The 13801-nt window shown below is 49.9% G+C and overlaps 1 protein-coding gene across 1 annotated transcript in view; it reads right to left on the reverse strand.

The window, feature by feature from the left end:
* LOC147731455 (protein argonaute-3) overlaps positions 1 to 13801 on the reverse strand; it is a 1378491-nt gene that overhangs the window by 514984 nt on the left and 849706 nt on the right. The window lies entirely within an intron of this gene.

Here is a 13801-nt window from a genome sequence, read left to right on the forward strand (position 1 = left end):
TGTCAGTGAAGTTACTTCTGTCTTTGACGTGTCAGCTGGAATGTCTGTATGAGTCTGAGCTGTAAGCTTGGCTGTTCGATCTGCCAGGTCGTTACCCTGGGAAATAAAATCAGTGACTTTCGTATGTGCTTTGCACTTCATGATGGCTATGGCGATAGGCAAGTGTATTGCTTCTAGCAGAGCTTGAATGAGGGGACCATGCTGTATCTTGGCACCGTGGGAGGTCAGAAAACCTCTCTCTTGCCAGAGAACGCCGAAGTCGTGTACGACTCCGAATGCATATTGTGAATCCGTGTATATGTTTACTTTCTTGTTCTTGGCTCGTATGCAGGCTTGGGTCAGAGCGATGAGCTCTGCTGCTTGAGCAGACAGTGTGTCAATACGATGTGTTTCTATGACTTCAGTTTCAGTGGTCACTGCATATGCGGCTACTAACTCTCCTGTATTTGTTCTCATACATGAACCATCCACGTAAAGTGTCAGGTCGGGGTCAGTCAATGCAATATCAGTCAAGTCTTGTCTGGGCTTCGTTACGGTGTTAATGACTTCCACACAGTCATGTGGTGCTGGATCTGCTGTACTTGACGGTAACAGTGTAGCTGGGTTCAGTATGTTGCAACGTCTAATTTCTATGTGTGGCTGAAACAGTGTCAGTTCATAACCTGTCAGTCGTGCTATGGTTAAGTGTTGAGTCTGTGTTCGGTTTAAAAGAACTTCCACGGAGTGTGGAACTTGTACTGTCAGAGGGTGTCCTAATACTATCGAGTCGCTTTGTCTGATAGCTAGGGCTGTTGCTGCAACTGACTTGAGGCACGCAGGCAGTGCCTGGGCTACTGGATCCAATGTACTAGAAAAATAAGCGCAGGGCTTGTGTTTTCCTGCTTGATCTTGTGTGAGGACAGACAATGCTGTGCCATCGCGTTCTGTGACAAAGAGTGTAAAAGGTTTGCTGTAACATGGTGTCGCTAAAACAGGTGCTTGACATAGGGCTTTCTTCAATTCGTCAAAAGCAAGTGTATGTTCCTGAGTCCAAGGGAGGACAGTCGATGTCGCTGCCTCCTGTGTTGTCAACTGTATGAGTGGCTTGGCTAGATATGCATACTGAGGAATCCATTGTCTGCAGTACGAAGTGAGGCCAATGAAGGCCCGTACTTCCTTTTGTGTCTTGGGTTGTGGCAAATGTGCAATCAACTGGATGCGGTCAGGTGTCAGCTGTCTCCCCCTCTTGGACAGCAAGTGACCTAAGTAAACCACTTGCTGGGCACAGAATTGGAGCTTCGAAGGGGACACTTTATGCCCCTTTTCGGCTAGAAAATACAAGACGGTCAGTGATGCGCGTTCGCAGTCACGTTCGGTCCGTGCAGTGATTAACAAATCATCAACATATTGCAGCAGAGCAGTGTCAGTAGGCATGTGAATACTGTCTAGTTGTCGTTTCAGTGCTTGACTGTAAATACTAGGACTTTCCGTGAACCCTTGAGGTGCACGTGCAAATTTAAAGCTTCGGCCATTTAAACAGAATCCGAAAAGATACTGGCTTTCCGGATGAATGGGAACACTAAAGAAGGCGTTCTTGAGGTCAATTACAGTGAAGAACGCAGCTTCGGAATCAATAGCAGTCAACAGGGAAGAGATGTCTGGCACTACTGGGTACTGGGGAATGATGCATTTATTTAATTCTCGAAGGTCGATCACCAGTCTGTAGACTGGAGGTGCATTTGGGTCAGTTCGTTTAAGAATCGGGATGATTGGAGAATTACACACATTGGAGTCAGTTTCTACAACTACTCCTTGAGCAATGAGCTCGTCAATGATTTTCAATAAGGCTGCTACAGCCTCAGGTGGCAATTTGTATTGTCGGATTCGGGGCAGAACAACTCCTTGTTTGAGAGTGACACGATAAGGTGTAATATGCATGCAACCTACATCAGTTGGACCTTGTGCCCATAAATGCTGTGGTACATTCTGCAATCGTGGATCAAAATCTCTTAACACATAATGACCTTTAAAATCACGTAAGAATAATCTCACTCCTTCAGGAGAACAACATATCACTGCTCCCAGTGCTTTCAATGTTTATTACCAAGCAGATTTTCACGACATGCTTTCGTAAGTAACAAGTCTGTAGTACGGGATAATGGACCAACTTCTAGGGAAACTGGCTTTGACACTTCGTTGATAATAGGCTTTCCTGAAAAACCCAGGGAAACATTCTGTGAGCCTGAGAGGGGAGCCCCTGGAACCTCGTCATGACTGATGGTAGTTCTGCTCGCCCCTGTGTCAATCAAAAATTTTCTGTCTTTCCCTAATACCTGACTGTGTACATAGGGACCCTCTTGATCTACAGGAACCTCGATAAGAGGCAAGCCAACCTCCCTCTCTAGGCTGTTTCATGAGTACTGTTGATAATCAGGGTAATCTGACTGTGCATACTGATACATTTGCTGTGTAACATGTTGCGTTGCCGCAATGGGTTGGGGCTGGGGCACAGCTACTGTTTGCTGTGTATTCTGTGGCGGTCGTGTATTTTGCGGAACATTTTGCGGAACCTGATCTTGTCTAGGAGGACGCGGTCTTTCTTTCGTCCTACCTGTAGCAATATTATATTTCAGAACGGTACATTCGTTGATGTAGTGACCTGGCTGTTTACAATAATTGCAATTCCCTTTAACGGGAGCTGCAGAATGACCTGGCGGTGCTGTACCTTTTTTCTGACCGTCTGCTGGAACAGACTGGGCAACTAGTACTTTCATTTTCGTGTCTTTCATACGTCTCTGTTCATGTTCGTGTTCCTCTCTAATTCGGTTCTGGTGATACTGTAACATCTGTAACATCTGGGAAGGAGTATTAGCTTGCCATGTACTCTCGACTTTCAGAACTCTATTTTTAACCTGTGGTAAGGAATTCTCGACTAATTTGGTCACAAAAAGATGTGGATATGATTCACTACTTGTTTTCAGGCCACTATTAATAATGAAACATTTCTCGAATCTGGAATAAAAATCACTAGTGTCTTCATCTGGTTTCTGTTTGCAGGCTGAGATTGCATCCCAGTCTTCCTTTTTAACTGCCTATAACCTAGGCAAGACCTGTACTAATAATCCTGGTAATGCTTTAGCTTTTTCCCCGAGACCAGTACCTGGGATTCGTGTATTTTCTTCGTTTTCTAATACTGTCCATTCAATCTTTTTATCTCCCACCTCCCATTCTTTCTCTTTCAGTTTCTCGTAAATGCCAGCCGGCAACAGTACTTTTAACATTTTAAGAATATCGGGATACGTATAATCTCCCATTAGTAACATGTCTTTTAATTCACGGTGGAATCCTGCTGGGTCTTTATCATGACAGGGCACTAATTTCTTCATTTCCAATAATTCCATTTTGGTCAGGGGTGTGTATACAAATACTCGTTGAAGCTCACCCCCTGGGGTCTGGACGGGATGAACTTCACACAAGGGATTCTGTCTGTCTATGTAAAATGTATGTCTTACTGGGGGTGGAACAGGAACGAAATGTGGAGTCAGGAAAGTTCTGTACTTGTGGCGTTGTTCTAAAATGACATTAATTAAATCGGTACCTAGGCCTCTCCATCTTTTTAGGAGTAATTCTTCCAGTATACTATATAGGGGACCTGGATCAGAATGTTGACTCTCATATAGTGTAATGAGATGCTGGATCATGTACATACCAGCTAAACGCTGTTCGTCTGGAGAAAGAATAAAAAATGTTTGCGCTACTGAATCATCTTTATATATATTATTATTCCCAGCCCATTGGACTGCTGACCGTGCTAGTTCCTGATCATGCATGGTCTTAAGTTCGCTGTAACCTATTCTTTCTTTCAGTATTTTGTCAGTGGCTTGGAATAAATGTTCAAGGGAACATTGTTCTGGTATGGGAGAAAGAAAACGTTTCTTGTTTTCTAGGCGAATGGGTCTGTCAAAAGGTCTTGCTCTACCCACGTATGCTATTCTATCTGCATTTTCTTCTGTATCATCTATATTTTCATCCTCGGACATTTCATTCTCTTCTTTCTCGGCTTCCCTAGCTGCTTGTTCTTTTTCGTGTATTACTACGATTTCCTTACGGATCTTTCTGTACATCGATTCTATACAAGCTTCTTTATTATGTTTACCATCAGCTATATTATTACTCCAATTTATCAGCATATCCATCTCTTCTCTGCTTGTATCTGGCCGATCTCGTTCCCTTATCAAACAATTTATCAAAAACTGTAGGATCGGGGGGCGTGGCTAGCAGCCGATGATGGCGGCAGCAACCTAGAGAGGCTCCCGTAGCAAGGCGGTTTCCCGCATCAATCCGCATGCCTATCCGCTCACTGATCAGTCCGAAGAGGGTGTCCTGGGTGCGGTGACCGAACGGCGCCAGCACAGAAAATTTGGGAGCGCTCGGACCCCGGCATCGGGACGAAACTTCATCCACGTCCCTCGCGGAAGACAGGCCTGGTGACACGAGGCAAGCACCGGTGTCGAGTGAAACCTTGGGCCGGGCGGAAGTTCACCCTCCCCGGCGCAACCACCCGGAAGTAGCCGCTGACGACAACGCTCGACGCCTTCGGCTGGCAATCCATCCCGCCGACCACTCCATCCTCCACGCTGTGTCTCTGGTGGCGCTACGCAGCGGTGCCCCATGGCTGCGCTCGACACACGCCGAGGGACCTGTGCAGCACCAGTCGCCATTTTGCTTGGCCTAGCCGAGGCCGCAACAGCTCAGCGGCCGTCGGCGACACCCCGCCAGCGTCAGCGACCTCTGGCCCACACCCGGTCTGGGCCCCCTGCATACCCCTCCCTCAAGCGGACGGCTACGGGCGTCCGGCCCGCTCCATCGTAAACTTTGTCTCGCTGGGAGAGATAAATGGCGGGGAAGGGGCTACGACAGACCGCCGCTCAGGCGAAGCTAGGGAAATATGCCTACGATAACCAGACATCCACCCAACCTGAGCAGCGCAAATCACTGGGGAAGGGCGCGGACAACGACGGTGCTAAGAAAGCCACGCTGGACGATGTATTGCGAGCACTGGAGCTGGTACAGGCCACGGTGGGCTCGACCGCGGCGGAGGTTACCCTTATTAGAGCCGACCTCCAGAAAATGACCGAAAGGGTGAAGCAGGTGGAGGTGGTGACTAAATCTTTAATAGAAGACGTTTCCGACCTACAAGTGGCAATGGAGAGACTGCAGGCGGACAATAAACTTCTGAAAAGTAAGCTGGATGACCAGGAAGGGCGTTCCAGACGCAACAACGTCCGTATCTTGGGGGTGCCGGAGTCTGAGACAAAGGGTGCCATGGATCTGTATGTTGAGGACCTTATAAAGAATAAACTGGCCCCGAAGGGACTGTCCAACTTTTTTACAGTGGAACGGGCCCACCGGGTCCCTGGGGGGACATCTACCCCGGGGGCCACCCCGCGCCCCATCCTGGCGAGACTCTTTAACTTTAGAGACCGCGATGCAGTCCTCCAGGCAGCCAGGGTGGCAACGCCCATCCAAATCCAAAATTCACGGATCTCTTTCTTCCCAGACTACACGGCGGAGATCACCCGCAAGAGGAGGACATTCCTAGAGGTTAAAAAATCACTTCGCGACCAAGACCTGCCGTACTCCATGTTGTTTCCGGCCCGACTAAGAGTGGTGGCCGATAAGAAGGTCTGGTTCTTTGACTCAGCGGAGAATGCCAGGGAATGGCTGGATGGCTGGCGCACTGTGGACCGCACTTCCAACCGCCGACGCAACAGGACGGGAGAGGAGAGCCGGCCGGGCTCGCGTTCTCCAACCAGGGACAGCGCGACTGGATCACCGTCGCAAGACCACTTGGGAGCTGCTAGAGGCGAATGATACTACCGCGAGGGACAAAAACATGAAACCTGGACTTTACTCCCACTCTGACTGTTCACCAAGTCGTTCGTGGACGCTGGCCCAGACGACCCGAGGACAGCAAAGGGACCGCCTGCTTTGGGGGACACTCTCCCCTGACGTGCAAGTACTCTGTTTCTAGCATGGGATAAGCGCTCTGCTAAGTTGGGGTGGCGGGCAGTTCTGAGTCCGTTTGGCAGGGAGGCAGGGTGGGGGGAGTTGGGGGGGGGGAATTGTTCGTTTTTACGGGAAGTTCATGATATCGATCACAAAAAGTAAAATGTGCTATGATGTTCAATGGAATAATGCTGGGGAGGTGGGGTCTGTACCGATGGTTTCTGTCTCTAAAGTTCGATGGTGGTGGATGTACAACCTAACGTGATGCGTGCGGGGGAGACGCGATTGGGCAGCTCCTCCCTCAAGCTTCTAGCCTGGAATGTGCGCGGCCTAGGTGATAGAGTGAAGCGCGGCCTTGTTTTGTCCGAGGTGAAACGTCATAAACCTGACCTAATACTCCTCCAAGAGACCCATTTAATGGGTAGCGCCACTAAGGCCCTGGACAGACGGGGGTATACAATGTTGACCCACTCAGAATTCTCCACCGGGTCCCGGGGTACGGGTATCCTACTCAAGAAGTCCTCCACTTTTATCACCCTCAGCACTAGAACTGATACGCAGGGCTGTTTTGCGGCAGTGGTTGGTCAATGGGACGGGCGCCCCCTGACCATAGTTTCAGTCTACATCCCGCCGTCATTGCACTCAGTGATGTTGCCTGCCCTGGGCGAATTCTTACTATCCCTCCCCGAGGGAGACACCCTGCTAGGCGGGGACTTTAATGCCCCTGCTGACCCACAACTCGACAGGTTCCCAGCGACCGCCCTCCCGGGGAGTCCTTCCAGGTTTCAGCGCTTCCTTGAGGCACTGGGGTTGGTAGACATATGGCGACATGTCCACCCTACACTACGACAGTACACGTTCCACTCCACCGTCCACAATAGTCTGTCCCGCATTGATCACTTCTTGGCGTTAGGGGATGGGTTACAGCGCGTAGAGGAGGTGCTCATACACCCTAGGGGCATCTCAGATCACTCCCCACTGACTCTCACCATTACCTCACGAACACGCCACCGCGTCTTCCCTATGCACGCCTCTTATCTTAAGGTCCCTAAGGTCAGGAAGGCCCTACAGACTGCCACGACACACTATTTCGTAGAAAACGAGCCTACCGCAGCCTCGGCTGAGGTCCTATGGGAGGCTTATAAGACCGTCCTAAGGGGGCAAGCCATCAGCTCTATAACATCACACAGACGGGAGCAGGCGGCTGACCACGCGGCGCTTGAGCTCCAACTGCGCGAAACCACCACTGCCCACGAAGCGAACCCCACTGATGACACGTTGCATGCACTCGCGCTGGCCCAGCGCCTGTATACAGACCACGCTCGGCACATCACACAAGGCCACATCACAGACACACAAAATCGAGTATATGATGTTGGGGACAAGGCGGGGAAAATGTTAGCTTGGCTCGACAAAAGAGGGGGTACCGCCAAGGGGATCCAACAGGTGAAAGACGAAGAGGGGAATATTCAGACTGACCCTGATCGAATAGTGGGGGCACTGGCGGCCCACTTTGAAAAAGTCTACACCCCGGAACGGGACGTCACTGCGATTGCAGCCCAAAGCGCACTGTATGACTTGAACATCCCGGCACTACTACCGGAGGCTGCAACTGAGCTAGAGGCGCCATTCACTGCTGACGAACTGCGGATCGCCATCGGGGCCCTCCATACGGGCAAGGCGCTGGGGCCGAACAGCATTCCAATCGAATGGTTTCAAGACCGCACTGACGTTTTTGGCCCATACCTGCTCCGAATGTACGAAGAATGCCGTGCTAAGGGGGTGCTCCCACTGGACCAACGAACGGCCACAATAGTGGCTATTCCTAAGCCCGGTAAGCCCCCGGAGGAATGCTCCTCGTACCGCCCTATATCTTTACTTAACGCGGAAAGCAAAATTCTAGCAAAGCTTCTGGCAAATCGTCTCATGCCCCATCTATCTGACCTTATTCACCCGGACCAGTCAGGGTTCATGCCCCACAGGAACACCTCGCTCAATCTCCGACGGGTGCATGGGGTGTTGGCTAAAGCGGATGACATAGGCGAGTCCGCGGTCATTTTGGCCCTTGATGCAAAGATGGCCTTTGACATGGTGGAGTGGGCCTATCTCTTTGAGGTTCTCCAATACATGGGATTCGGTCCCGTCTTCATCTCCTGGATCAAACTGCTGTACACCGCACCAGTAGCACATGTGGTAGCGAACGGCCACATTTCGCGCTCCTTCCCACTCAGGCGGGGCACCCGACAAGGATGCCCTCTCTCCCCCCTGCTATTTGCGCTATCACTGGAACCCTTGGCGATCCGCATCAGGACTACTCCCTTGCTTAAAGGGATTACATGGGGGGAGGGCTGGGAGGACCGCATATCGCTTTACGCGGATGATATGCTGGTATATCTGACAGATCCCGATCACGGCATACCGGCCCTCTTGCGCATTTGCAATGACCACGGAGAGGTGTCGGGCTACACTATCAATTGGAGTAAATCCGAATTGTATGCCCTGACGGGCAGCCACCCAACGGTTGGTCCACACTGCCCTCTGCGACTAGCCGGTTCCTCATTTAAATATCTCGGTATTCACGTCACAGGTGACCCGGCGGAATACGAAAAACTGAACCTAGCGCCACCACTGGACCGCCTCAGGCGAGATGCAAGCTTCTGGGCGGGATTACCGTTGACGATGCTGGGGAAAGCAGCCCTGTTTAAGATGAAATCCCTGCCCCGCTTTCTATATATTCTGGACAATACCCCTTTTGCTGTGCCCCCTAGGTACTTCAAGAAGGTGGCGGCAGTGGTCTCTGGTCTGTTATGGGGTAACCGCCCAGCGCGGATAGCTCACGCCAAGCTATGCAAGAGCTGGTACGAGGGTGGCATCGCACTTCCCAACCTCCACCTCTACTATTGGGCGGCCCAGCTCAGACCGATCAATCAATGGTTGCACGCATCGCAATCTGACCCAGCATTCCAGGCGGACAGGGCCCAACTGGGTACCAGCACCCTGCTAGCCCCGCTTTATGATAAACGAAAACTCAGGTCATTGAAGGGGCCCACTAGGCTCACAGTAGCTACCTGGCATGCAGCCACCGCTGCGCTAGGGTGGAAAGATACAATCACCAAGCTCACTCCACTCTGGGACTCACGTGCTTTAGGCAACCTTCGGACCAGTAAGGGGTTCTCCCGCTGGGACGACATTGGCGTTTCGACAGTGGGGGACATGTGGGACCGTGGGGCTATCATTACCTTTGACCGCCTGAAGGAACTCTTCGACCTGGGGCCACATGAAACCTACCGATATGTCCAAATCCGTCACGCGTTACTGGCGGCTGTCCCGGCGGGGTCAACTCCCCCCGAGTCATCCCCGCTAGAGGATCGCCTTTTGACTGACTACATGGTGGAAAAGGCCACCTCCCTCACTTACCGGAAACTCCTTAACAATTCCCCAGACCCACTAGTGCCTCTTAAGGAGAAATGGGAGCAGGACGTGGGCGAGATGGATGAACATGAATGGAACGAGGCACTGGCATCCCCTAAGGAAGCGGGCATATCCTCTAGAATGAGACTCATCCAACTCAAAGTTCTGCATAGAACATATTACACCAGGACATTGCTTCACCGCATACAGCGAGCCCCTGATCCCTTCTGCTTGCGGGGCTGTGGGGAGGAGGGCACACTCTTCCATACACTCTGGGACTGCTCAGTTATACAATCCTATTGGTGTCAGGTCTTGCGCACTGTGTCACAGGTGTTGGAGGTCTCAGTGCTCCCTGAACCTCGACGCTGCCTTCTCAATGTGTGGGACCCAACCGACTTGTCCCGGCATGGCCGCCTCTGGGTAACGCTAGGAATGATGATGGCCAAGAGGGATATCGCGCAGCGCTGGGGGGTGGCGGACCCACCGATGGCCTCACAATGGTGTGTAAATATGGACAGGGCCATGGTCACAGAACGGGCAGTGTATTTGAACAGGGCGTGCCCGGCCAAGTGGAACAAAGTGTGGTCCCCATGGAACACGTACAGGGGCGAGATTTGTGATCCACTTCCTGAAGATGACACAATAGACTCAGACGAAGAAGACTGAATGGGCTGGGGGGGCTGAGTGATGCGGGGGGGTGCACCGGGAGGGGAGGGGGAGTGGAGAGGGACGGCTCACACTTTACCTAGCATGAAGGGCAACGTGCTGTTGGCCCTAACTCAGGACTACGCTCACTTCTAACTGGCATTAAGTTTATTATATTGATCGTAATGTTCCTTCCCGAAGTTCTGAATGTTTTTTCTTTAGGTATAAAACAGAAAATTAAAACCTCATACACCCAGCATGGAACATTCGCACTTTTCCTTCACAATTTGTTTCTAGATAATTACCTTCACGTCCTCAAAGAATGCAGGCGCAATTGTATTGTAATAAGGGTTTCTTCGCTTATTTGGTACTTACTTGGCGGCCGGCCCAGTTGGGTTGTAGGCGACAAGCTGTGTAACAACTGTGAAGGCTCAATAAAGGTTTTTAAAAAAAACAACAACAAAAAACTGTAGGATCATCTTTTGTGTCTCTACCTTGTTGTGTGCCATGGCCTCGTGAATGCATTCTGATTTCTCCCCTGTTCTAATGAAATGGTATATATTATCTAGATGTTCTTTCATATCTGGTAGAATAGCCAAATAGTTTGTGACTCGTCGTAAACGTATTGAGTATAGTATCATCTCGTCTTCGCCTGGTACTGGATCGTATCTGCAATCTGTAAGGTACTTTTTAAGGGCTGCGAATGTCGCAACTTTGGGTGTACGTTGTAATACTGCTTCTCTAAGCGTCATGCGTTTAACTTGAGGCGGGGTGACAGGGGCACCTCCTACGGCGCCTCCTGAGGCGGAAGCATAACCATCAGCTAGCTGTGCTGTTGCTACTGGTGTCATAGCGTGTGCAGTAGGTGTAGGTAATGTAGGCAGACTCTGGGTTGTAAGTGTAGAAAAAGGATTGTTAGGACCGACAGCAGGAGGAACAGTAACAGTAGTAGTGACAGGATGGGAAGTGACAATGGGTGGGGGAGTCGAGTCTTGAGGGAGTGGGGGAATCGTGCCATGAACAGGCTGAATAGGCTGATGCATGTTATTAGCAGGTGGTACGCGTACATTGGTATATTCTGGAGCTACATCATCTAAATAGGAAGAAAGGAAAATGTCCGCTGCGGTCTGTTTGTGACGGAGTTTAGTCGGGACCAATGGTGGTGGCAAGTTACATGATACTTCCGGGGTCGCCTTGGGCAGGCCCTCGGCGAGAACAGGATACATGCATGTAATAAGGGCATTTCTCTGTCTGTCTTGTTGTTCTATTCTGACTCGTTCTCCTTCTTCTAGTAACTCTCTTTCTTTGGCTTTTTCAGATTCTTCTCTACTTCTCTCTGCTTTCCTGATTTCTTTCTCTGTTCTTCTATACGCTTCTTTACGCCATAATTCTATGGCATCTTTCTGGGATTGTCTGGCTTTCTTTTTCCATAATGCTTCTTCTACTCTCATGATGCATTCAGCATCCCATGTCCCTGAAACGGGCCATTTATATTTCTCTTCCAGATCCTTGGTATAATCGACCCACAAGTCTAGATACAGTATGGCATCTAAGCCATGCTTGTGGTACATAAAGTGTCCTGGAGTGTCCCTAGGCGGGACGGGAACTGCTTCTTCGAGTATCCCTTTCCTAGTTCCTATCTGACGTAATTTCGAGAACAGTGGCTTTTTCGAATTGACTTGAACGTGAACACAATAAACACAGTATGAAATAGCAAACAATCATTCATACCACGACATAAAACCACATTAAAACATTTCGAACAGATACTACCTGATACATAAAGTGCAATACTGAAAATCTCGAGAAAACAATACTAGAATTCTGAATCACTAGATGCACTGCTAAAACAGTACAGACAATACCGGTCCCCTAAAGAGACACGTCATTACCGTATTCAAAAGTGAACACGTCTGGACCAGGTCTGTGTACCCAGACCTGTCTTGACCGGGCACAATTTAATGAACCCGTCTAGATGCGTTCCCAACAACGGTACTCACCGGGAAGCAAAAACTGAAGGCCTCGGAAACTGGACTGGACTGGACTACGACTTCTCCTACGCATGCGCTTCGGAACAGGTGGGCCTCTGGATACCTCGGACCTTGCTCTCTCGGCTTGGGCTCTGGTCGGGACTCTCCGCATTCCTCACCGCCTCGTCTGGATGCCGGACCGCAGTCTCCGTCTCCTCCGTGGGCCTGAGGGAGATAGCAGGAAAACCCGCAGGTGCGCGCAGACGTCCGTCACAGCCGCAGAAGGGGTCAGGGGCCTGCGTACATCGCCGGCGCGTGGTGAAGGGGAGGGGTCCCTGTTCGGGCGCCAGATTATGTGGTAAATAAAATTACCGGACTATTTTTCTATGCATAAAATAACATTAAGGATAGCTCAATAAAATGAGAGGCAGAGTCCGTGGTATCTGAGTCATACGGGCTTTAATGGAATGCCTTGAGGCAGGGGACATCGGGTTCCATCACCACTAAGGTTCAGGAAGGGACAATCTCATAGTTTATTAACATCACACATTATATATAGTAAAACAGTATAATTGCATTGAATACAGTAGGTGTGACAAGTGAAAAGAAGAAGATAAGAACATATGGGCGTAAAAGAAGGCGTGTAATAGAGGTACACGGAGGTGTGTGCTAGAAAACGTCACAAGAAGTGTCATAAGTGGGTGGATGTATAGGAGGATTCTGCAGGGTCAGCAGAAACCTCTATTCTATATGCGCGCGCAACTGGCATGACGTGGAAAGGACGTGTAACTGGGGAGAGCTGGGGGACTTGACTTTAGCTCTAGTAGAAGAGTCTCGGTGTCTGGGATGTCAGAACGACCTATACCTATAACCTATCTGATATCTTATGTTTGGAGGATGTGTTGTCTGAAGTAAAAGGTCTCTCGGGCAGGGGCCATACATCACTGAATGCTAGGGAGTGCATACGTGTCTTGGTACAATGCGCGGGGGCCATGGGCCTACCATGGTAACGGGCGCTGTAAATCGCTTGCAAGGAGACAGGAAGGCAGGACCCTTTACTCTGCAGCCGGGAATATGTTTACCTATTTCACTAGACTGGAATGTGTTTTCGAGGAGGCTGAACAGATAACTGAAGGCAAAATACTGTCTTGGCAGGCAGGCAGACCAAACCAAGCCGGGCACCGCTTCGCTGAGCAGGAAGTAAGGCAGAGGTCAGGGATGCATACCTAAACGGCAGCTTTCGGAGACAGAAGAGACTTCGGAGCCTCAATTCAGGGCCTAGCTCGGCAGAGCCAGGAAAACATGGCTTTGCGTTAAAAGTGCACCATGTAAAGACGTTGGCATGGCATGTTTAAAGACTGAATTATCGAATCATTCATGGTGGATCTGGTAGATGACATGTTAACGTTGGACGCAAATGCATTTGCGTCTTCATTTTCGGTCATGGAGGGAAAATGCACGGAGGTCATGCACATACATGGGACGTTGGGGTACACGATAGGGGACATACCTGGTCATATAAAATTCGAATTACCTCAAGGTCACTTACCTCAAAGTGAAAATGGAAATGTTGGAGTATATCTGCGGAACATGAACAAAAATAGCTTGGTCTCCAGCTCCCAGATTCTTCCTTCATATAGCTTTTTTTGTGGTAAGAACCTTTAATCGTAGTCCGTCAGGTGACTTACCTCAAAGTGAAAATGAAAATGTTGGGGTATATCTGCGGAACATGAGCAAAAATAGCTTGGTTTGCATTACAATGCCCCAAAGCAAGCTATGCAATATGG

This window comes from Lissotriton vulgaris, chromosome 2_1 (genome assembly GCF_964263255.1).
Source record: "Lissotriton vulgaris chromosome 2_1, aLisVul1.2, whole genome shotgun sequence".
NCBI classification, from domain to species: domain Eukaryota; kingdom Metazoa; phylum Chordata; class Amphibia; order Caudata; family Salamandridae; genus Lissotriton; species Lissotriton vulgaris.